The sequence below is a fragment of the Schistocerca piceifrons genome, chromosome 2 (genome assembly GCF_021461385.2).
Source record: "Schistocerca piceifrons isolate TAMUIC-IGC-003096 chromosome 2, iqSchPice1.1, whole genome shotgun sequence".
Lineage (NCBI taxonomy): Eukaryota > Metazoa > Arthropoda > Insecta > Orthoptera > Acrididae > Schistocerca > Schistocerca piceifrons.
The window spans coordinates 620439149-620462825 of NC_060139.1; the positions used below are offsets into that span (position 1 = coordinate 620439149).

General features: G+C 45.3%; 1 protein-coding gene across 1 annotated transcript in view; it reads right to left on the bottom strand.

Moving 5' to 3' along the window:
• The window catches only part of LOC124775677 (pyruvate kinase PKLR-like), a 154816-nt gene that overhangs the window by 18611 nt on the left and 112528 nt on the right, over positions 1 to 23677 (bottom strand). The window lies entirely within an intron of this gene.

A 23677-nucleotide genomic window follows, 5' to 3' on the forward strand; every position in this document is an offset into this window, starting at 1 on the left:
TCTGCTTTGTACATCCTGAGAGGAGCCAATTAGCGACTCAAAATTTCTGTTGCCTGAAAAAAGAAGATTTTAGACTAGCGAGGCGTCATTTTCACGGTAAGCACGGCCATGTTTCGACAAAAAACAAAAAAACAAAACAAAAAACAAGAAATGTTACCTAGTCGGGACCACAGTCCCTCATTTATGGAGAGATCTATTCTTTCCAGTCGACCATTTCCAATTCCAGAAAGAAGGCTGTTAAGCTTTCCAGGCAGTCGCGCCCACGAAATATATGTTTTTGCCGCTCGCTAAAAGAACCTGACGCCTTCCTGGCGTCAAGGGAGCTATAGTCTTGCCTCCACTAAACACATCCACCAGTCATTCTGATCGTATCGTCTCAGCTTCTAAGAAAAGAACGCGCATAGTTTCATGATCATCCTACCGTTTGCAGAAAAGCTCAGATTACAACAGTCTCTCTTAAATGGCTTCCCCCACCCACTTTCCGCCAACTGGCCGCCTTGGTGACGGTCTGTCGCCTGGCCCAGGTAAAATGTTTTGCGAACTGGCACCCTCCTGCTCCGGCCCTAAGTGGAAAGAATGGAGTACCATGGAGCGAAGGCCCTCTGCAGGTACAATTCAGAGTGCTGCTTCCCCGAATCACTCGCACAGCCCGGTTGCTGGACACACATTTATGGCCCACAATCCATCTTTCTCCCTCTATGGCCCCTTGGGTACAAGTTCCCTATAGGCTACACATCCAGTTATATGAACATTCTGTCCTCAATTTTCTCATGTAAAAAAGGTCATAAAACACACATACCAAATATAGTACTGGGGAACGCGGAGATCATGACCTAAAACATGAATATTAATCCGACCGGCAGTGTAGTTAAAGTGCGACAGTGGCGTGTCTTCCCTCAAGACCAGTAAAAAACAGTGCTCATGTGATCGGTACAGGTATTTCTTCAAACATCGATAGTTTACTATATAACTTATCTGTCTTTTGCATCTATACTCTGCCACTAAATTTCTTCTTTCTTTTCCAGGTGGAGAACCTATTTGAAGTGATGACCCAGTACTGAGCTCGACATCTACTCATTTTATGGCGCATGTCCATGTTTCTATTCAGTGTCGTGCACCTAATATGTTGTAAATATGATTTGTTGATGTTTGATGAAAACATGCTTTTCCATCAAATACACTCCTGGAAATTGAAATAAGAACACCGTGAATTCATTGTCCCAGGAAGGGGAAACTTTATTGACACATTCCTGGGGTCAGATACATCACATGATCACACTGACAGAACCACAGGCACATAGACACAGGCAACAGAGCACGCACAATGTCGGCACTAGTACAGTGTATATCCACCTTTCGCAGCAATGCAGGCTGCTATTCTCCCATGGAGACGATGGTAGAGATGCTGAATGTAGTCCTGTGGAACGGCTTGCCATGCCATTTCCACCTGGCGCCTCAGTTGGACCAGCGTTCGTGCTGGACGTGCAGACCGCCTGAGACGACGCTTCATCCAGTCCCAAACATGCTCAATGGGGGACAGATCCGGAGATCTTGCTGGCCAGGGTAGTTGACTTACACCTTCTAGAGCACGTTGGGTGGCACGGGATACATGCGGACGTGCATTGTCCTGTTGGAACAGCAAGTTCCCTTGCCGGTCTAGGAATGGTAGAACGATGGGTTCGATGACGGTTTGGATGTACCGTGCACTATTCAGTGTCCCCTCGACGATCACCAGTGGTGTACGGCCAGTGTAGGAGATCGCTCCCCACACCACGATGCCGGGTGTTGGCCCTGTGTGCCTCGATCGTATGCAGTCCTGATTGTGGCGCTCACCTGCACGGCGCCAAACACGCATACGACCATCACTGGCACCAAGGCAGAAGCGACTCTCATCGCTGAAGACGACACGTCTCCATTCGTCCCTCCATTCACGCCTGTCGCGACACCACTGGAGGCGGGCTGCACGATGTTGGGGCGTAAGCGGAAGACGGCCTAACGGTGTGCGGGACCGTAGCCCAGCTTCATGGAGACGGTTGCGAATGGTCCTCGCCGATACCCCAGGAGCAACAGTGTCCCTAATTTGCTGGGAAGTGGCGGTGCGGTCCCCTACGGCACTGCGTAGGATCCTACGGTCTTGGCGTGCATCCGTGCGTCGCTGCGGTCCGGTCCCAGGTCGACGGGCACGCGCACCTTCCGCCGACCACTGGCGACAACATCGATGTACTGTGGAGACCTCACGCCCCACGTGTTGAGCAATTCGGCGGTACGTCTACCCGGCCTCCCACATGCCCACTATACGCCCTCGCTCAAAGTCCGTCAACTGCACATACGGTTCACGTCCACGCTGTCGCGGCATGCTACCAGTGTTAAAGACTGCGATGGAGCTCCGTATGCCACGGCAAACTGGCTGACACTGACGGCGGCGGTGCGCAAATGCTGTGCCGTGCGTGTGATCATTGCTTGTACAGCCCTCTCGCAGTGTCCGGAGCAAGTATGGTGGGTCTGACACACCGGTGTCAATGTGTTCTTTTTTCCATTTCCAGGAGTGTAATTTAAAATTACCTCTTTCAAGCGTCGTACACGGAAAGTATACTGCCGATAAGAGGCAGTGGCTGGGAGGGGTAGTTTGGCTGGACGGCGCAGAAGTGATTTTTCGCAATTTTCGCATTGCTCCCTCCCCCCTTATGAGAAGAACCAACGCACACAAGTCTCTTGTACGGAATGGAATGGAATGTAATTTCACGTAGTATGCGGGTTTTCGTTTATAACATGTAGATTTTTCGAGTTGTAGGGAGTGGGAGTGAGAGTTTTCGATGTTATCGCAAAAGGCCCAAACAGTCGCTGCTTTTCAGCGTGCTTTGACGCCGATGCGGCTGGTCAGAAAATCAAATTTGACTGTTCAGTTTCCGGCACACTTTTGCAACTTTAATTTTATTGAGAGTGGCTATCTTTGAAAGTCGTATAGTTTTCGAGATACATGCGAAAAATTGTAAAAAGTGTGACAGATTCGAGGTTTTTTGCGGTTTTCGTTGTGAAGTCGATCTCCTACAAGGCAGCAATCTAGACATTCAGATTCAGCACCCTAAAAATATATGTATATAGAACGACTGAGAAATAAACTATGGACATTTTGTCGCGGGAAAAGCACCATGTGACAGGGCTACAGTTGCAATTTTAATAGTCAGCTGCATACCAGCAACACTGAATGAGCCGCAGGGTCATCACAATAGTTCGATAACTGTCCTGTGGCACAGAAAATGTGTTTCACAATTCAATACAAAGTCGACCAAGATTATAGACTCCAAACCAAAGCCAGGATCTGGCTTTTCACAGTACGACGAAATCTAACGATACCTGCAGAGTTTATATAGTCTGTACGTCCGAAGCTTAGTACAGTTTCTCTGCAAACAAGACGTAGATAAGCCTATGTGTCCCGCTTACCGACATGAATAGACAAGCCCTACTATTATAGTGTGTAATGTAACGGGATGTCCATGAGAACATCATGTTCAACTGTGGTTTCTTACTGTAGCCAAAAACATCCACTGTGGGAACCCTATAGTTCAATTCTTCTATCTTGGCGGCTCGCGCATGCCCGCTCAGGCGCAGGAGATTGCTGCGTTGCCAGTTGCACACGATGCACGCGCCAATAGAAGCAGCGCCATAGTATAGCATAGTTCGCAAGCTTACGTTTAGGGGGGAGCGCGCAGTTCGTGAAGTAAAGTCACCACGGCCGCATTAACCCTTTCGCTGCTACAAAGACGTGCTCCCTGCATTCCGCACTGTGCGCGATTTTGTCACTGCACTGCTCGCCTGTGCAGACGCATCGTGTTCCGACTGCTTTGACACTCTTATCATTCGATTCCACAAAAACTATTTGGCCCAAAAATTAGATTTTTACATGTCTTCTTGACTGATACCTTCCCCCCATAAATGACAATTTTGTTGCGCTGTTCAACGCAGTTATTATACAGCATTAAATATAGTAAACCATTGCACGAAATTTTGAAGAGTTTGCAGAGGTAAAAGTCCATAGCGTATACTTTCCGTATGGTCGATTTTAGTTGCCACAATGTTGGGAATGAAATGTAGACAAGATACCTAAATTTCATATAAAATTTACTGTATAACAATATCTCATTTAAGTACCACATAGGTGTCGTTTCTCTGCAGACAAGACGTAGATAAGCCTATGTGTCCCACTTACCGACATGAATAGACAAGCCCTACTATTATAGTGTGTAATGTAACGGGATGTCCATGAGAACATTCCGTCTTTCGCAACTGTAACAAAAGTTTTATTTACACTGAGCACGTTTGGCTTTATTTTAAAGCACTTCAATCAATCAAAAGGAAGTAGAAAAAATACATTAAACAAAACTGTGGACTTACAAAAACATTAGGACATGAATATACCGTCTATCAGTGAAGTACTCTGAGCTATGTCAAATATAATTTTTGTGTGTGGCACACACAAACATCATTTATTTGCTAAAACACTGATTAGCCAACACAAACGTTGAATATTGTGTTACCGCAGCACAAAACTACAAAAGGTAACTTGGCAATGGAGGAGACAAAATACTGTCCACTGAAGATGCTTCAAAAGAGAGAAACGCGTCTGGTCTAAATAAGTCACTTATTACAGTTGCAGAAGAGGAATATATTTCAGTACCATTGGTAAAACTGCGACTGTGGAACAAAAACAAGAAAGAGAACATGAGTACCATTGTGTATGTGCCATACCTTTCATTGATTGAAGTGCTTTAAAATAAAGCCAAACGCGTCTGGTGTAAATAAAACTTTTATTACAGTCGCGAAAGACGGAATATTTCTCAATATTACATATGACACCTATGTGGTACTTAAATTAAATGAAATTGTTATACAGTAAATTTTATATGAAATTTAGGTATCTTGTCCACATTTCATTCTCAACATTGTGGCAACTAAAATCGACCATCCGGAAAGTATACGCTATGGACTTCTACCTCTGCAAACTCTTCAAAATTTCGTGCAATGGTTTACTACATGTAATGCTGCATAATAACTGCGTTGAACATAGAAACAAAATTAAGTCATTTATGGGGGGAAGGTATCAGTCAAGAAGACGTGTAAAAATCAAATTTTTGGGCCAAATAGTTTTTGTGGAATGGAATCATAAGTGTGTCAAAGCAGAGGGAACACCATGTGTCTGCACAGGCGAGCAGTGCAGTGATGACAAAATCGCGCACAGCGCGGAATGCGGGGAGCACGTGTCTGCAGCAGCGAAAGGCTTAATGAAGAGACAAAGCACAAGAAATTTCAAAAAATTGCATTCAAGCGAATATAATTTGTGAGGTAAGGCACTTCGATATTGTTTTTAAATAATGAAAATATTAAGCAGCACACTAGGTTTGAACCCATAACCTTTCGCATAGAATCCCAACACCTTAACCGTTACACTAACCCAGCTCAACTGACTACAAAACGCCATGAGGAATCTAACCAAAATACTGACAAACACTGTTGGTATGACTATGAATTACTCACGCTTCGTCGAAGTACAATAGGAAATAAATGATTACCGTTGTTCTTTATTGCGAAAAAGTGGTTCGTGAGATTGATACAAACACCTTTCCTTGCTATCGCCTGAATTAGGAGTCTTATTGCTTGTTTGGTTTAATTAATTAATAGAATATGAAGCAACTGGTATAAAGAATGCTTTTTCCAAACTTTCTATAAAAGAAAGACTGCTATCAAGACATTGCTTTTGTTCTATTACTTTATTTATGACTGAACGTTTCTAAAACTGAAGACACTCGTCCATGCTATGCACTGCAGTCGAGATCTGGCAACGTCGTTCTCTGTTCATTGGCTAACTGTGTTTTGTGACGTCAGATGCGCAGAACGAACCTAAACTCGGCCGCCAACATAAATGACGCGCACTTTAGTATATATATGTGCTGACGGTGCGGACAATATATGGACATGCGGCGGCCAAACACGCAACTAATTACGGAAAGGGTCATTGATTGTGGATTACGAGTGGTGCTTTGACGGTACCCATGGAAGGCGCGGTGAATGCCTCGGAGCAAGAGGATCGCAGACATCGTCAAAGGCCAGAACAAATGAAGACTGTCTTTGAACTGACGTACTCTGATGGTAGACGTTGCTTGAAATGCTTCAATGTATGTTGAGTTGCGTGAATGTCATTACTCTGTACATTACTATAAAATAGATCTGTCATTTGTTTGACCTGAGTGGTTCAAATATAGAAGATTCAGTGAAGGAAGGAGTAAACTGATTATTTCTGTAGTCCTCAGTAGTGAAGAGTTTTCTTTCAGCACCACCCTGCAGGAAGAAGTCCGACGAAAATTCGTACACGGCTGTGGTGCAGAACAGCTGGACCATGATAACTTTTAGAATGGCGACCGTACTTATCTACAAGAATTAGCAAAAGGGTAACATTGACGTTGAGTGATAGAGCCAACACAGAGGTTACGTACATACCCACATACACACACACACACACACACACACACATACACACATCTACTCAGAGCGTACGTTTCATAACCGGTGTCAGGAGCATGATTGGACCTTGTGTAAACCCCACTTCAGTTTGCAGAATCATTACGTCGCACTTTCGGCTGGAGGAAATACGGTAGCTGTAACAACGACAGGAACATTGTGGAAAGGGACAGAGGGCGAGGGAGCAAAGTAGTCTCATCAGGTGAGAAGTAGCCAGCGCACGAGACGCCGGCGCCTATCGCGGCGGAAGCGGGGAGGCATCCAGCGCCACACGGAGGGCACCTGCCACCCACAGAAGGACAGAAGGCGCAGGGCGCACCTGTTCTCTCCCTCCCAGCCACCCATCGACCGCTTGCAGGTATATCGCTGAGCTGTCTGCCCTGTCTCGCTGGAGGACACTGCTCTTCTCCGCTTAACCCCCTGTTACACGGTCGACTTTCTTGTCCCAATTGACTAGTCAAGACAAGTGAATTTACGACTTATTCCTGTACTGATGAGCCTCGCATGTGTCGAGTGGCCAATTTCGTTTACACGTCAGCGCCAAAACATTGTGTGATGTGAGAGCTATCTGCTGTGTAGTTTGGCATCTGAATCGTGAAAGCGACGTTATGAGAATCTACCCTTCTCACGAAAAAAAAAGAGAAAATAGGAACAAGGAAGAATAATAGTGTTTACCAGTGACAAAAAGGGAATTCGTAGTGGACATTCTTGTCAAAGGTCGCGTGATTAATTCTTTACACTCCTGAGAACTGAAAGAATATAAAAGTGTCATCCAAACATTTCAGAGCATACTCATTAAATTGATCGATAATATGCATTAAACAATATCTAGAACGCAATAGCGAGCACCTGTTTGCTTTACCCTGTGTCTCTTGTTTTCGTGGTGCCAAAAACATCGAAAATTACTTTTTAAGCCAAATAACTCTGACTTTTTCACTGTTCAAATAATTTACATAAAAAAATGTTTATCTACTTACATTCACATTATGCATATTGTAGGCTTTCTCCCAGTGAAATGTAAATGCCTTTATGCTTTCAGATACACTACTGGCCATTAAAATTGCTACACCACGAAGATGACGTGCTACAGACGCGAAGTTTAACCGACAGGGAGAAGAAGCTGTGATATGCAAATGATTAGCTTTTCAGAGCATTCACACAAGGTTGGCGCCAGTGGCGACACCTACAACGTCCTGACATGAGGAAAGTTTCCAACGGATTTCTCATACACAAACAACAGTTGACCGGCGTTGCCCGGTGAAACGTTGTTGTGATGCCTCGTGTAAGGAGGAGAAATGCGTACCATCACGTTTACGAGTGTCTTAAAGGTCGGATTGTAGCCTACCACGATTGCGGTTTACCTTATCGCGACATTGCTGCTCGCGTTGGTCGAGATCCAATGACTGTTAGCAGAATATGGAATAGGTGGGTTCAGGAGGGTAATACGGAACGTCGTGCTGGATCCCAACGGTCTCGTATTACTAGCAGTCGAGATGACATGCATCTTATCCGCATGGCTGTAACGCATCGTGCAGCCACGTCTCGATCCCTGAGTCAACAGATAGGGACGTTTGCAAGACAACAACCATCTGCACGAACAGTTCGACAACGTTGGCAGCAGCATGGACTATCAGCTCGAAGACCATGGCTGCGGTTACCCTTCACGCTGCATCACAGACAGGAGCGCCTGCGATGGTGTACTCAACGACGAACCTGGGTGCACGAATGGCAAAACGTCATTTTTTCGCATGAATCCAGGTTCTGTTTACAGCATCATGATGGTCGCATCCGTGTTTGGCGACATCGCGGTGAACGCACATTGGAAGCGTATATTCGTCATCGCCATACTGGCGTATCACCCGGCGTGATGGTATGGGGTGCCATTCGTTCCACGTCTCGCTCTCCTCTTGTTCGCATTGACGTTACGTTTCAGATGTGCTACGACCCGTGGCTCTACCCGTCATTCGATCCCTGTGAAACCCTACATTTCAGCAGGATAATGCACGCCCGCATGTTGCAGGTCATGTACGGGCCTTTCTGGATACAGAAAGCGTTCTACTGCTGCCCTGGTCAGCACATTCTCCAGATCTCTCAGCAATTGAAAACGTCTGGTCAATGGTGGCCGAGTAACTGCTCGTCACAATACGCCAGTCACTACTCTTGATGAACTGTGGTATCGTGTTGAAGCTGCATGGGCGGCTGTACCTGTACACGACATCCAAGCTCTGTTTGACTCAATGCCCAGGCGTATCAAGGCCGTTATTACGGCCAGAGGTGGTTGTTCTGGGTACGGATTTCTCATGATCTATGCACCCAAATGGCGTGAAAATGTAATCACATGTCAATCCTAATATAATATATTTGTCCAATGAATGCCCGTTTATCATCTGCACTTCTTCTTGGTGTAGCAATTTTAATGGCCAGTAGTGTATCTTTGCACCTGATGAGTTTTCGGATATTTTCATAATTTGCCTAATTTTGTCGATGTCCTGTTCACCATTTACGAAAATTCCCACACCATTGGCGTATTCCATAGACTTGACCGTTTGTGATCCCACTTTGCAGCCGTCTATACTGGCTGCCAGTGTCTGCAGGATTGGGTCAAGTGCTGCCACAAAGCAGTCCACGGACAGCGGACAACCTTGACTCACTAACTCCCCGAGTTTGATTCGTTTGAAAGTCCATTCATATGTAGTTATTTTTGATGTGGCATTAGTTAAGATGTTTTTTTTATATAATTTGGTTGAATTTGCGGCCAATTCTGAGCCTTGTCAGCGTTTACGGTAGGCACTGGTGACTGATCCTGTCGAAAGCGTCGGGAAGGTAGCAGATATTACTGCTGCAGCCGTTCTGATGGTTGCAGCACGCGTTGTGATGTCCCTGCAGCTGTAGATGGCGTTGAAAATTCTTCTGCCAGGCGCTGCACACGGCTGTCACGGGCTAATGGCCTTCTTTAATGCTATCTTGCTGTTGTCTAAGAGACATTTGGCCGCAATTTTGTAGTCAGCGTTATACGAGTAGGCCTGAAATCCTCTTTCTGGCCCGTTTAGGACTTCATTTGCCACTTCGGTTAAAAAGCAGCTCAAAATCTCCCAAAATTCACTATAAAATTTGTTGGGGAGCTCTCTGCGCCCTGTGCTGGATTTGAGGTTGGCTTGCGTTTGCTCCCTTTTCATGTTTAGAATTTTCGCTTTAAACCACGAATACGCATGAGAAGCATTCCGTCATCTCCACGGGCATTCATTATGCATTTAGGCATAGTGTTTAGAATCCTGCCGTGTATCTTCTCCAAAATACTCCGTCAGCACTTTACGTTATCAGTGTTGCTTATTTGCGGCTTGGTACGTTCAACTCATCACTATGTGGGGGAGTTGTATTCGCCTCATCTCTCTGAACACTGTCAAACCTTTTTTGTTACTTCAAGGCATAGCATCTCATCTTTGAAGTTTTCTGTTTTAGTTTCCAACTGCCTCTGTTTCCTGAAAGCTTTCTAACTGGCACGTGTGCTTTACATTAGTAGGCACAGTGATTGGAGAAGATAACAGGGCAGATGTGCCAACCACTACGCCACCCTGCTGGCTAAGCGGCTTTACACAACTGCACGGGCTAGCCTATCACGGCTCCCTTCGAAATTCAAATTCCGATTCACGCCTCAGCGCACCTGGTATTCCCTCCGAACTCAAACAGTATTGCAGAGGCTCTCCAGTTATTTGGAATAGCACCTCATCATCGAACAAAACGGGATATCCTGCCTGAAACCCAGGCGCAAGTCCTTTAATCAAATGAACCTATATGGTTCCAGAAATTTTCATTCGTCTCCTCAATCTGCGTATGTAAATCGTAATGTCTGAGACTTGTAAAATGACCTTTAAATGCCCACCATCCCTCCGCTCAAACCCCAACTGTGGGGATTTCTGTTGTGTTGCTCTTGATGATTCCTCCTACAAATATACAAAAATTTGTGACTGCATGATTTTTCCCTTAATTTTCCTTTTTTGACAGGTCCAACTGTGCCATTCTAAGGCTATGTGAAGGACAGTGTTAATCATTTCTCCCTCTAGTATTATGTTTATTAGTGTTACTGTTGTCCTCAAACTGTGATAGATCGTTCTCACTTCATGACATGACAGTCGACATGACGAAACAAAAGCGTGTTTCCTCCTGTAATGATAGAACAATGAAGGTTGCCAAGAAAAAAAGAGAAAAGTGATATAGGTATGAATTTTAGCAGTAAGCCTAGTAACTTAGGTAGAGACGTACAGCGCAAGCCGCTTTCGTCGGTTCAGTAGCAGGTAATGCGCATTGAGGAACCACTGATTTCAGGGTCGCTGAAAGCGAATTGGAGGTAAAAGGCGACCCAGTTATTTACCATCTATAAGCAAACATGCCCAAATGTCGTATACAAAGGTCCTCAAACATCAAGCAAGACAGAGATCCAGACAAAGAAGAGTTCCAGACAGAAATGAGTTCGAGACAGCAGCCTCGGATGGACAACGGCCAGCAGCTTATACTATAGGAGTGATATTATACTCAGATAATCTTGTACACTAAGAAGGACTTGCAAAGCTTTCCTGTACTAACCTCTGGGCTAGGGTTATAATTTCCATCGTACATTTGCCTACATGCACCATTCGTCTGTCTGTATGTCGCTTCCGTTGTGACGACTACGTGAGCCTAAGGGTTCAGTTAGAGCAACAGAATCTAGTACTTTCACGATTCGTGGTCCGTAGTGGCATACGCTACTCTGGATACTCGAATCCTGATACAGTTATATCCCGGGGTGGGCATTTGTTCTAGCAATGAAGTAATCCTCATCCGTTATACACTTGCTGAAGTTACAGTGCTCATCTGCATGTTCATTGTAAACACACGAAGAAGCAATAGAAATCAGCCCAGTAAGCCTACCCAAAGCCTCACTTCCTTATCACCACCATATCTACCTCCTTATCCTGACTTCTACAGCCACAGAGACCTGAAAAATCGCTGCTTGACCCCATCGCTGTCTCATTCCTGCACGTAGACACACGCATCTCGAGAGAAAGATGAACCCAAATCCGCCGTCACGTCTGATCTGAGTATGAGCTTCCAAGTAATTACGTCGCGACCCACGACTCAAGTTGGGTTCGTGATGGATTGCTCTGTAACGTTTTTGGCTTTATCGATATTGTGTGTTGGTATAACCGGCGAGAGATTTTGTCCTTTTTTTTCATTTTCAGAGCAGCCAAATTTCCGATGTCAGCGTCACGTGATGATGCGTGGATATCCACCTCGTTATCGATTATTATCTGTTTTCTCGTCCAGTTTCCAAAACTACTAATGAAAGCAGGAAGGAAATATTCGACGAACCAACTCGCTCTCAGGCGCCAGTGCGTCTCAATCAGCTCTTTGTGAAACTCGCTGTAATCAACTAGTTAACCTACTTCCAACAAGCATATTCGGTCGACTGATATCTCTCTAGCTCCAGCAGTTGTTATATTCTAGATGTCTCAAACACCATTTAGGTCTCTATAGGTAAGCAGTATTTTCTTTCCATTCTAGCTTTGAGTCATTGTTATACTTCGTACCTGAGAAACGCTGTAGATAATTAAAAGGCCACTGTTCCTTAGAGAACATTGACCCACTTAGTTCTGCAAATGATACTTAGGCAGCACGAAATGTATGAGGTGTTTCCAACGGAATCTCAGGGTTTTAATTGTTTATAGTACCTCTTACATGTGAAGAATAGCAAAGAATAAAAACTTAGAATGTAAAAACAATGCCCTCCGTGTGATCTAAGCATGTTCAGTCGCACATCAGAAAGGTGGGACACCGAATTGGTGGTAAATGATCAGGCACGTTTAAAGATCTCACTCAGGGACTATAGATATTGTAATAACGAATATCATAGCAGGTAGTTCAGTTGTAATGTACATCCCTGAAAAGGACGGTCACTTAAGTTGGAATGACAAATATAGGTACAAGGAAGATACGAGGGGCGTTCAGTAAGTAGAACAACAATTTTTTTTTCTCAAAGCAGCTGGGTTTGATTCAGGATTCCAGTACACCATGTTATTTCCCACTCTTTTGGCTATAAGACCCTACTTTTCAACATAATTTCCGTTCAATATGACAGCCTTAAGCCACCATACTGGGAGGGTCTGTATGGCCTCCTCGTACCTCTCTACTGGTCGACGTCGGAGCCAACGTCTTGCTGCAGCAGTACCCTCCCCCTCATCCAAGTACTCCTTCCCGCAAAGTCATTCTTCACCGGGCCTAACAGACGTAAGTTGGAAGGTGCGAGATTCAGGCTGGAGGGTGAACGAGGAAGAATAATCGAGTGAAGCTGTGTGAGCGCCTCTCGGTTGCACAGAATTGCGTGAGGCCTTGCGTTGTCATGGACAACTCCGCACAGATCGTCCTTCGTGGCTCTTTATGGTCTTCCGTTAGGCGGCGAGAAACCCCAGTGGGCACACGCCTTCGAGGACTTCAACTGGAGGACGAGTATGTCAGCACTACCAAAAGAGACGCCCAGTTGTACAGCGAGAAGTTTAACTGTAATCCACCGATCACCTCGAATGAGAGTGTCCGCACGTTCCATCATTGCAACATTCCAGGAGTCACAGCTGTGTGCGGCCGGCCGGCACGCGGGAAATTGGATACGTTTGCGCGGCCTTGTGGCGATAATGACAGACGTCTAGCTCAACGACTCTCTGTGGTTTTGTTCACTGCCATCTCTCCGTAGACATTCAGCAAGCGCCTATGAATATCTACGATGCTCTCGTTTTCCGCCGAAAAAACTCTCTACTTGTAACGCACCTCCGTCACAGACACCATTTTGACGACTACCTACAGCGCCGTCACTTGTCGGAACTTCCTAAATCTATAGCGGCTGAAGCAGGAGTATTCCTCGATGTCCCACAAAAAATGCCGCATTTTTTCAACTCAAAATAGTCGAGAAAAAAATGTGTTGCAATAGTTATTGAACGCCTCTCGTAACTACGAAGAAATCTTGAGTAACAAAAAAATACTTGTCGACCGACGAAAGAGGAAAACACAAAAACCTTGAGGAGAACGAAAAAGTACGTAAGTATATGTCACTAAGGGATGAATACAATGTGAAAGGCAAGGAAGCTAAACGAAATGACTGCAGAGAAAAGGTGAAAACTTTGGAAAGGAAGTGGCCATCAGAAGAACAGATTCAGCATGTGGAGAAGTCACAATAACTACTGCATCACTGGCGTCGACATTAAGAGTACAAAACGAATTCCTCCGTAAGAAGCAAAGCAGGCTGCGGATAGGTGGGAAGAGTGCTTGTGGGCCTCTATTAGGACGTGGAACTACCTTCTGACGGGAAAGAAGAAAAAATGGATGTCGACCTGAAAGTCATTTAAGATCTACACGCATCAAAAAACGTTTTGCATCACCTCGGTTCCGAGAGTTCCGGAACCTGTATAGAAAATTGGAATAGAGATCAGCATAAACATCATTTCCACCCTTTTTATTGCTCATGAAAACCACGCATTGCATTTTGTATCACCATACAGCGAGACTTCAGAAGCGGTAGTCCAGATTGCTGTACACACCGGTACCTCTAATACCCAGCAGCACGTCCTCTTGCATTGATGCATGCCTACATTCATCGTGGCATACTATCCATAAGTTCATGAAGGCACTGTTGGTCCAGATTGTCCCGCTCCTCAACGTCGGTTCGGCGTAGATCCCTCAGAGAGGTTGGTGGGTCACGTCGTCCGTAAACAGCTATTTCAATCTATCCCCGGCCTGTTCGATAGGGTTCATGTCTGGAGAACATGCTAGTCGAGCGATGTTGTTATCCTGAAGGAAGTCATACACAAGATGTGCACGATGGGGGTGCGAATTGTCGTCCATGAAGACGAATGCCTCGCCGATATGATTGCAGTAACGATCGGAGGATGGCATTCACTTATCGTATAGCCGTTACGGCGCCTTCCATGACCACCAGCGGCGTACGTCGGCCCCACATAATGCCACCCCAAAACATCAGGGACCTCACTCGCTGGACAGTGTGTCTAAGGCGTTCGGCCTGACAGGGTTGCCTCCAGATACGTCTCCGACGATTGTCAGGTTGAAGGCATATGCGACATTCATCGGTGAAGAGAACGTGATGGCAATCCTGAGTGGTCCATTCGGCATATTTTTGAGCCCATCTGTACCGCACTGCATGATGTCGTGGTTGCAACGATGGACTTCGCCACCGACGTCGGGAGTCAAGTTGCGCGTCATGCAGCCTGTTGCGTACAGGTTTACTCGTAACACGACGACCTGCGGCTGCACGAAAAACATTATTCAACATGGTGGCTTTGCTGTCGGGGTTCTTCCGAGCGATAATACGTAGGTAGCGGTCGTCAACTGCAGTAGTAGCTTTTGGGCGGCCTGAGCGAGGCATGTCATCGACAGCTCCTGTCCCTCTGTATCTCTCCTCCATGACCGAACAACATCGCTTTGGTTCACTCCGAGACGCCTGGACACTTCCCTTGTTGAGAGCCCTTCCTGGTAATGCGGACGCGATCGAACCGCAGTATTGACCGTCGAGGCGTGGTTGAACTACAGACAACACGAGCCGTGTACCTCCTTCCCTGCGGAATGACTAGAACTGGTCGGTTGTCGGACACCCTCCGTCTAACAGGCGCTGCTCATGCATGGTTTTTTACACTTTTGGGCGGGCTTAGTGACATCAAGTCAAAGGGACTGTGTCTGTGATACGTTATCCACAGTCAACGTCTATGTTCAGGAGTTCTGGGAACCGGGTTGATGCAAAATTTTTATTGATGTGTGCAGTATTAGAGTCTGATTTGGTTTTGGAAGACCTGCCATGGAACAAGGCAGAAAGGCTAGATGATGTTCCATCTGAATTTCTAAAATCACTCTGGAAGTGGTGAGTGTGTACAATGTGCTAGAATTGAGACATGCCATCGGACGTTCAGAAGAACGTCGTCCACAAAATTCCGAAGATAACAAAGATAAATAAATGCGAGAACTATCGCTTAATCAGCTTAACAACTCACGGATAACTTTATTGATATAACTATTATACAGGAGAACAAAGAAGAAAATTGCGGATTTGTTAGCTGATTAACATCTTGGCCTTAGGAAGGTAAAGACAATAGAGAGGTAGGTCTGACGTCGTGCCGATAACTGAGGGAAGATTCAAGAAAAATCATTACTTTGTTGACCTAGAAAAAGCGTTCGGCAACGTAAAACAGTGCAATATGTTTGTAATTCTCAGATAAATATGTATAATCTGTAGGGAAAGTCGAGTAATACACAGTACACACAAGAACCAAGAAGGAACAATAAGAATGCAAGACTAGGAGAGATGTGATCTGATTAAAATCATTGCAGTCGCTCTCCTCTACTATTCAATATGTTCATCGTACAATGCACGGCAGCGCTGAGTGGCCACGCGGTTTGAGGCGCCATGTCACGGATTGCGTGGCCTCTCCCACCGGAGGTTCGAGTCCTCCCTCGGGCATGGGTGTGTGCGTTGTTCTTAGCGTAAGTTAGTTTGAGTTAGTTTAAGTAGTGTGTAAGTCTAGGGACCGATTACCTCAGCAATTTGGTCCCTTAGGAATTCACATACACACACACACACACACACACACACACACACACACACACACACACACACACACGCACACACCATGACCGAAGTAAACAAAGTTTCAGGAATGGGATTAAAATTGGTAGTGAAAGGCTGTCACTGAAAAGGTTCTGTGATAACACTGATAACCTGAATGGAAACAAGGTTATAAAAAGCAAACTATCACAGCCTGCTTAAAGACGCCTGTTAGTATCAAAATACAGGATATTATAATTTGAGACATAAATTTCCGTGAATGTAAGTCTAGAGCACAGAATTATTTGAAAGTGACTCACAGACTGTGGCAAAACTGTAAAAGAAGGCAACGGAAGTGTATGAGATGTGGTGTTGGAGAAGAATGTTGAAAATCAAGCAGTGTGATAATATCAGAAATGGGGAGAATTACTACAGAATAGCTGAAGAAAGGAAAATGTGGAATACACTGACAAGAAGAAGACTTGGAGTTAAACGACATAGGCCTATGTTAATACCTTGAGGTATAGCTTCCATGGTATTAGATGGGACTGTAGAGGGCAAAATCTATAGTGGAAGACAGAGAGTGGAATATATCTAAAAATATAATTGATGGCGTTGTGTATAAGTGCTACTCTCAGATGAAGAGGCTAGTGTAGAACAGGAATCACAGGAAGGCCAGATCACACATATGAGAAGACTGATAGGGAAAAAAAATTTAGTGAGGTAGTCACAACGTTGTGTGTGAAAAGTGTACAGAAACACGTCAGCAGAATGCCTGTGAGAGATGAGATGGGTTTGGAGAAACAGTGCTCCCCTCCCCCCCCTTCCTCCTTCCTTTGACTCCCCACTGACCTTCGGATAAACATTGCCTTACTACTAGACTACTTCTTCTTGCTTTGTAGTGTCCTTTTTTTATTTTTATGCTTTGTGCCAGTGACAAATTGGAAAATTCTAGTAAAATGTGTGTGCAGATATCATATACTCTCTAAAGCAAGAAACGGCGAGAAAACCCTACTATAAGCGATGCTTTAATTGCATAAGACGGAACAAGTTTTGTGACAAAAAAAAAACATTTCATTAGTTGTACCCAAAGGATCTGTATTGGTAAACTGTGTATTTAGCAGTTACTGATATCATGTACTCACAAATGAAATATTTACACGATAATATTCAGGAAATATCAGTATGCTGAGATGATGTTAGGGATACAAGAGCAGATAATGTGATCCTAGGTACCTTAACACGTACCCAGTTTGTTGTGTTAGTTGTTTTTCCTCTGTGTTTAACAGTTATCTCACAAACAAACAAGTCACCCGTTGTTTTCTGCACGGTCGTAACTGCACCACTAGATGGATTACGCCTGTCATTTTATATCCACGCATCCACACTTCAACACCTAACCTGCTGCCCAGGGGAAAATAAGCATTAATGTCTTGCTCTTGACACATGTACTTGAATTTATTAACCAACCTAAAAAGATACTACTCCAAATATTCATAGTTATTAATCTGTAAATGGAGCAAATGCTGGTGTAATGTTGCTCAGCACACTATACTCAGTCAACAATAAAAATATCTGCACTTATACCCACAGCACCCCGTACAGTGTCAAGGCATTGACCTTGAGCATATCCTTTGTTTCTGCACTCACTCAGCTGTGGTAATCTTGAGTACCTGTAGCATCACCAGTGAACTCTGGTTTCGCAGGACAGAGCGGATCAGGTTGCGGAAAGCGGCCGAGGTCAATTACTGTTAGTTATACAAGAACACACACAACTTTATTCCTCAAACCAATGCACAGTTCTCTCTTTAAAGCAACATAGATCAATTCACGGCTGATGTCCCAAGTAACTTCTCCAGAATAAGTTTAAATAATTGCTTTTAAAACACCAGGATTTAGAGTAACGGCTGAAGGCCTTACTTAAGTAAAATTACAATATCTTCTTGGCTAGAAGCCGAAATAAAACTAAGGAAATTCTTTAAAAGCCAAACATTTAAAAATTCCGGCTATAGGCCATATTAAGGAAAATTCAAGTTGATTCTTCGGCTGAAAGCCCAATTTTAAAAAAAAAATTTCTTTACATAACAAAAGAGAGACTTTAAAGGTAAGCCTTTACACAGTACAATAGAAAAACATCTTAAGAAAACTTAAAGTATCTTGTCGGCTGAAGGCCCAAACAATTACTCAAGAATAATTAAAGACAACATTAAAACAAACGTTTACAGAACACGGCTAAAGGCCGTTTCAAGAATTCGAGATAATTAAAGAGAAACCTTACAGACAAGGATTTACTTATTAAAGCCACAGATTCTGAAACAAACGCGGCTAAAGGCCTAAATGCAGAGCAACAAGAATTTTAAATGAAACACGGCTGAAGGCCCAATCTTAAAGTTGTTATGAAGTTCGGCTGAAGGCCAAAACATAAAACAGACCATATTAATACACGGCTCAAAGCCTGGCACAGTACCCACGACCAACTAAAATGACAATCACAAACAACAAACAGTGGTGCTCAGAAGTGTTCCAAGGGTCAGCCTAGAGAGAAAACTCTAACTACAGTTTAGGTAAGACAAGCAGCCTAGCGTAACACTAAACAATTGGGTTGCAACACGACCTAGGCACGGCTGAAGAACCAACCAAAAACCTAATCAATTCCCTCTGTCGCAAGGGACCAACTGCCTGTTCCAGTACGCAGGCAGCATTCATCTGCTCAGTGGAAATCACAGAAGCTACACACAATTCGACGTAAACACACTTGCACAAGAACTCGAACAATCGTAAAAGCAATAACTGTGGAACAATAAGGACAAATCAATACGACACACAGAGAGTTTCCACAAGCGGTCGGCGACCAAATACTCATCGTCCGATGAGACGACCGACCGAACGTTCAACCCAGGTCATTCCCACACAAGTAACGTGTGTCGGCGACGGTCGGGCGAGTCTTGGGTGTCCGAAGCTAATGGCAGCTCCAACCCGACTCAACTCCACGTTTTGCAAAACCAGACATAATGTCTGATAGGATAGCCGCAATCAGTGATTTTACAATGTTACTTATAATCCGTCTTGACTGCAAAATGTTTATTCATATGACCGATTCCGGCTCATCTAGAACCATCTTCAGATCTGATATTTCGGTTACAGGAATAAGCCGTCCAAATACAGCAACTTTAACATGCTGCGGCGTGAAAGTTGCTGTATTTGGACGGGTTGCTCCTGTAACCGAAGTATCAGATCTGAACATGGTTCCAGATGAACCGAAACCCGTCATATGAACAAACATTTTGCAATCAAGACGGATTATAAGTAACATTGTCAACTCCATGTCCGTTCGTAACTCGGCGACCCGGGCACCCTTGCTCGAACCAGGTAACTGTTGCCCATTGGCCACAACATCTCTGCCCAAGGAAGGAACCGCCCCACGTCCGGCAAGATGACCAAGTGACGAGGCCCAGAAACGGCCAAAAGACCAAATACACGTCGCCTGATGAGACGACCAACCGAACGACCGACCAACGGTCGTCCCGCTCCAATCTCCTTCTGTCGAACAGTTCATGTGAGTCGCCAGCGGTCGGCGAGCACTGGCTGTCCGCACTTCACTGGCGCTCCGTCCCCGACTTCACTGCTGCTGCGTCCGGACTGAACTCTCGACAGACGACGACCCGGAAATACTAGCGATCGCTCGAGAGATGGTACGACAGTGCACTTATCGATAACCGCTGCTGCTGCCACACTCAGGCAAGCAAACCAGCAACCTAGTGACGCCAGTAAATCGAATTAAACAAACAAAAAAAAAAAAAAAAACAGGCGACAGAACTACACAAACAAGATGACGAGTAATAAACGGCATGACCGAAGCTGCGCACGGCTCAACCAGTAGAATTGCACAGATGAGCCAAAGCATTATGACCAACTGCTGAACAGCATATTGGTGTATCTCTGAAACGCAGTACAGCAGCGATTCCGCGTGACACTGAATCAACAATTTCCCTTAAGTTGCGGCCTGGTGGTGCGCGGGCGCGAAACTGGCGCCTGTACCATCCAGGATGTGTTTCGTAGAGTTCAGATCTGGTGAATCTGGTGCCCAAAGGCGTCAACATGAGTTCACTATCATGCTTCTAATACTACTGTAGCACGTTTCTGTCCTTGTGACATGTACAATATTATCGTTCTGGAGGATGCTATTTGGGAAGGCATCAAGCGTGAAGGGATTCAGTTGGTCCACAATAATGTTCATGTTCTCCACAGCTGACATTGCAGGTCCCCTGTAATCCCAGGTGAATGTTTCCCATAGCATCATACTGCCCCCATCGGCCTGCCTCCACAGCACAGTGCATGTTTCGAGCAGCTGTTCTCAGTATGCGGACATGACCGCCAATGTGATACAACAAGAAACGTGATTCATACGACCAAGTGACACGTATCCATTGATGCACTGTCCAAGCTCGATGATCCTACGCTCACTGCAATCGTTAATGACAACGTCGTTAAGTCAACGTGGGAACAAGCAGAGGGTCATCTGCTATACAGCCCCATTTTCAACATTGTTCACCGAATGGTGTGCTCTGAAACACGTGTGCCAACACTAGCATTATACTCTATCGTCCAGTCTGTCATTGTTCCCAGCATTTGTTGCTTTAAAGAATGGGCAGGCCTCAATCGCTACATTCTGTAATGACACGTGAACGTCAAATCCCTTGTGGCCTACTCGTGGTTTCACCATCCTTCCGTCACTTCCCATATGTGCTCACGGCAGTAGCATGCGAACAGCCGATCAACTTCGCCGCTTCCGACATACCCGCCCTCACGTACTGGACCATGACAACATGCCCTTCGTCCAAGTCACTAATATAGCATGTACCGTCTCAAAGGTGGTATCTCATTCTGCTCTGCTTGGCGCATATAAAATGGAGATGTTAGGAAGTGTATTACATGCTTGGATATGAAAATTTTTAGCATTTTCAAAGAACCATACGAAGTACACTGCTAAACTGAAGGACGAAATTAATTTTCGATTGATGTATCCGGACAAGTAACACAGCTCGGTGAAAGTTGGACAATACATACTGTAAGATGACAAGAACTATGCCCCTTACATGAAGTCATTAAAGATCACCTAACTCACGTTGGGCGAGTAGTAGGGCTGAACAAAAATGACTGACAAGGCACAATGCATCTTGTAGAGGGTACAGTATGGACGTATTGGAATAATTAATGTTGGGTGATGGTTTTAAAGTAATTCACATGACATGAAAAACTTTGTGGAAACGCGTCGATTTGCTGGAGACTAGTTTATCCCAGGGAAGTATACAGAGTGACCGTGGCCGGCCGGCGGGGGAGCAGCGAAGGGAAGCGACAATAGACAGCTTAGGGCGGCTCAAGCTCTGAGAAAGCGGTAATGGGGCGCGGCTTCCAGCTGCCTTAAGATGAGCGACAGTGAGTCGGTGGTTCACCCCATGTTGGTGTACTGGGAAGCAGACGGAGAACTTGTACGCCTGTTGATAAATGTCCGTCGTCCCGTTTTCAGTGAAACATGCGAGAAAGCCGCGCAAAGCTACGGTGGAGCGGTCAACAGAGGTCAAAATATGCTTGTTCGTGACTATAGCAACTTCACGCTGAATTCACGGTCTGCAGAATCTGAAGTAAATCAGGTGAAGAGCGACAGAATGAAATGTGGGGTTTTGCAGGGACCGAATGAAGGGTAGAGCCACGGGTCGTAAAACATCTGAAATGTAGCGACCTCTGTTCAAAGTGCCATCAATGCGAACAAGAGGTGAGCGAGACGTGCAACCAATTGGACCCCATACCGTCACGCAGGGTGATACGCCAGTATGGCGATGACGAATACACGCTTCCAACGTGCGTTCACCGCAATGTCGCCAAACACGGATGCGACCATCATGATGCTGTAAACGGAACCTGGATTCATCGGGAAAAAATGACGTTTTGCCATTCGTGCACCCAGGTTCGTCGTTGAGTACACCATCGCAGGCGCTCCTGTCTGTGATGCAGCGTCAAGAGTAACTGCAGCCATGGTCTCCGAGCTGATAGACCATGCTGCTGCAAACGTCGTCGAACTGTTCGTGCAAACGTCCCCATCTGTTGACTCACGGATCGAGACGTGGCTGCGCGATCCGTTAGAGCCATGCGGATAAGATGCCTGTCATCTCCACTGCTAGTGATACGAGGCCGTTGTGATCCAGCACGGCGTTCCGTATTACCCTCCTGAACGCACCGATTCCGTATTCTGCTAACAGTCATTGGATCTCGACCAACGCGAGCAGCAATGTCGCGATACGATAAACCGCAATCGCGATTGGCTACAATCCGACCTTTATCAAAGTCGGAAACGTGATGTTACGCATTTCTCTTCCTTACACGAGGCATCACAACAACGTTTCACCAAGGAACGCCGGTCACCTGCTGCTTGTGTATGAGAAATCGGTTGGAAACTTTCCTCGTGTCAGCACGTTGTAGGTGTCGCCAACGGCGCCAACATTATGTGAATGCCCTGAAAAGCTAATCATTTGCATATCACAGCATCTTCTTCCTGTCGGTTAAATTTCACGCCTGTAGCACGTCATCTTCGTGGTGTAGCAATTTTAGTGGCCAGTAGTGTAGAAAGGACTAGTAAAGTATGGTACAGAAGGTAACAAAGAAATGTGCAATGATACGAACAGAAATTGCACTTTTATTCAGAGGCAACAAGTACACTGAAGTCACAGTGAATTATGATGGATCCCTGAACGCTACAGTTGGCGACAGGGTTCTTAATAGGGTGTGTGACCACATAAACAGCAGTGCATCTTCTGCAATGTTTTGGTTTGGGGTGGCATAATGTTGCATTGGTGTACTAACCTCCAGATCTTTGAAGACGATACACTCATCGGTCAATGTTATTGATACGGTATTTTTCCCAGGTCTGTCTTTTCAGGAGTGCATTCAGGTCCTGACTTCGTTTTTAAGGATGACAATGAGCGATCTCATCGTGAAGGAGGTGAAGGAGCTCTTGGACTAAGGATATTCGCCGAATGAACTAACCTCTCGTTCCCCTGAGCATTTGGGGACTGTGTTGGGGAGACCTACTGCTGCATGTCGACATGCCCCAGCAGCCTCCCTGGTGGAGGAATGGAACGCCCTACCACTCAAATTCCTTGCCGAAATTTTCACCAGCATCGGAGCATGTTGCAGTGTACGCACTGCCGTTCGTGGTGTTCATACATTGTATTAAGAATCATGCGTCGCCTTTTATAACGTCCAGGCACCACCATATATCGCAGTGACTTCAGTGTAATTATTGCCTTACAATAAAAGTCTCACTTCTGTTCATCTCACCGCGCATTTCTTTCAGGTACCTTCTGTACTGTACAGTGGCAGTTCTTATGTATGGTCCAAGTTTCAACGTCTATGTTACCTGGCAGTTACATCATGTGGAAGCTACCGTACTTTCGCCCCTACGTTTTGCACACCAGTGTACAGAGCACGGTCTCGTTCCCACAGTGTCTTTCAAATCTTTATCGTCGCCTTGTCCCACGTCACGTAGGGTCGGCGTTGCTCTTCTGGATCCTTCTACTCAATAGTTCTCTATCC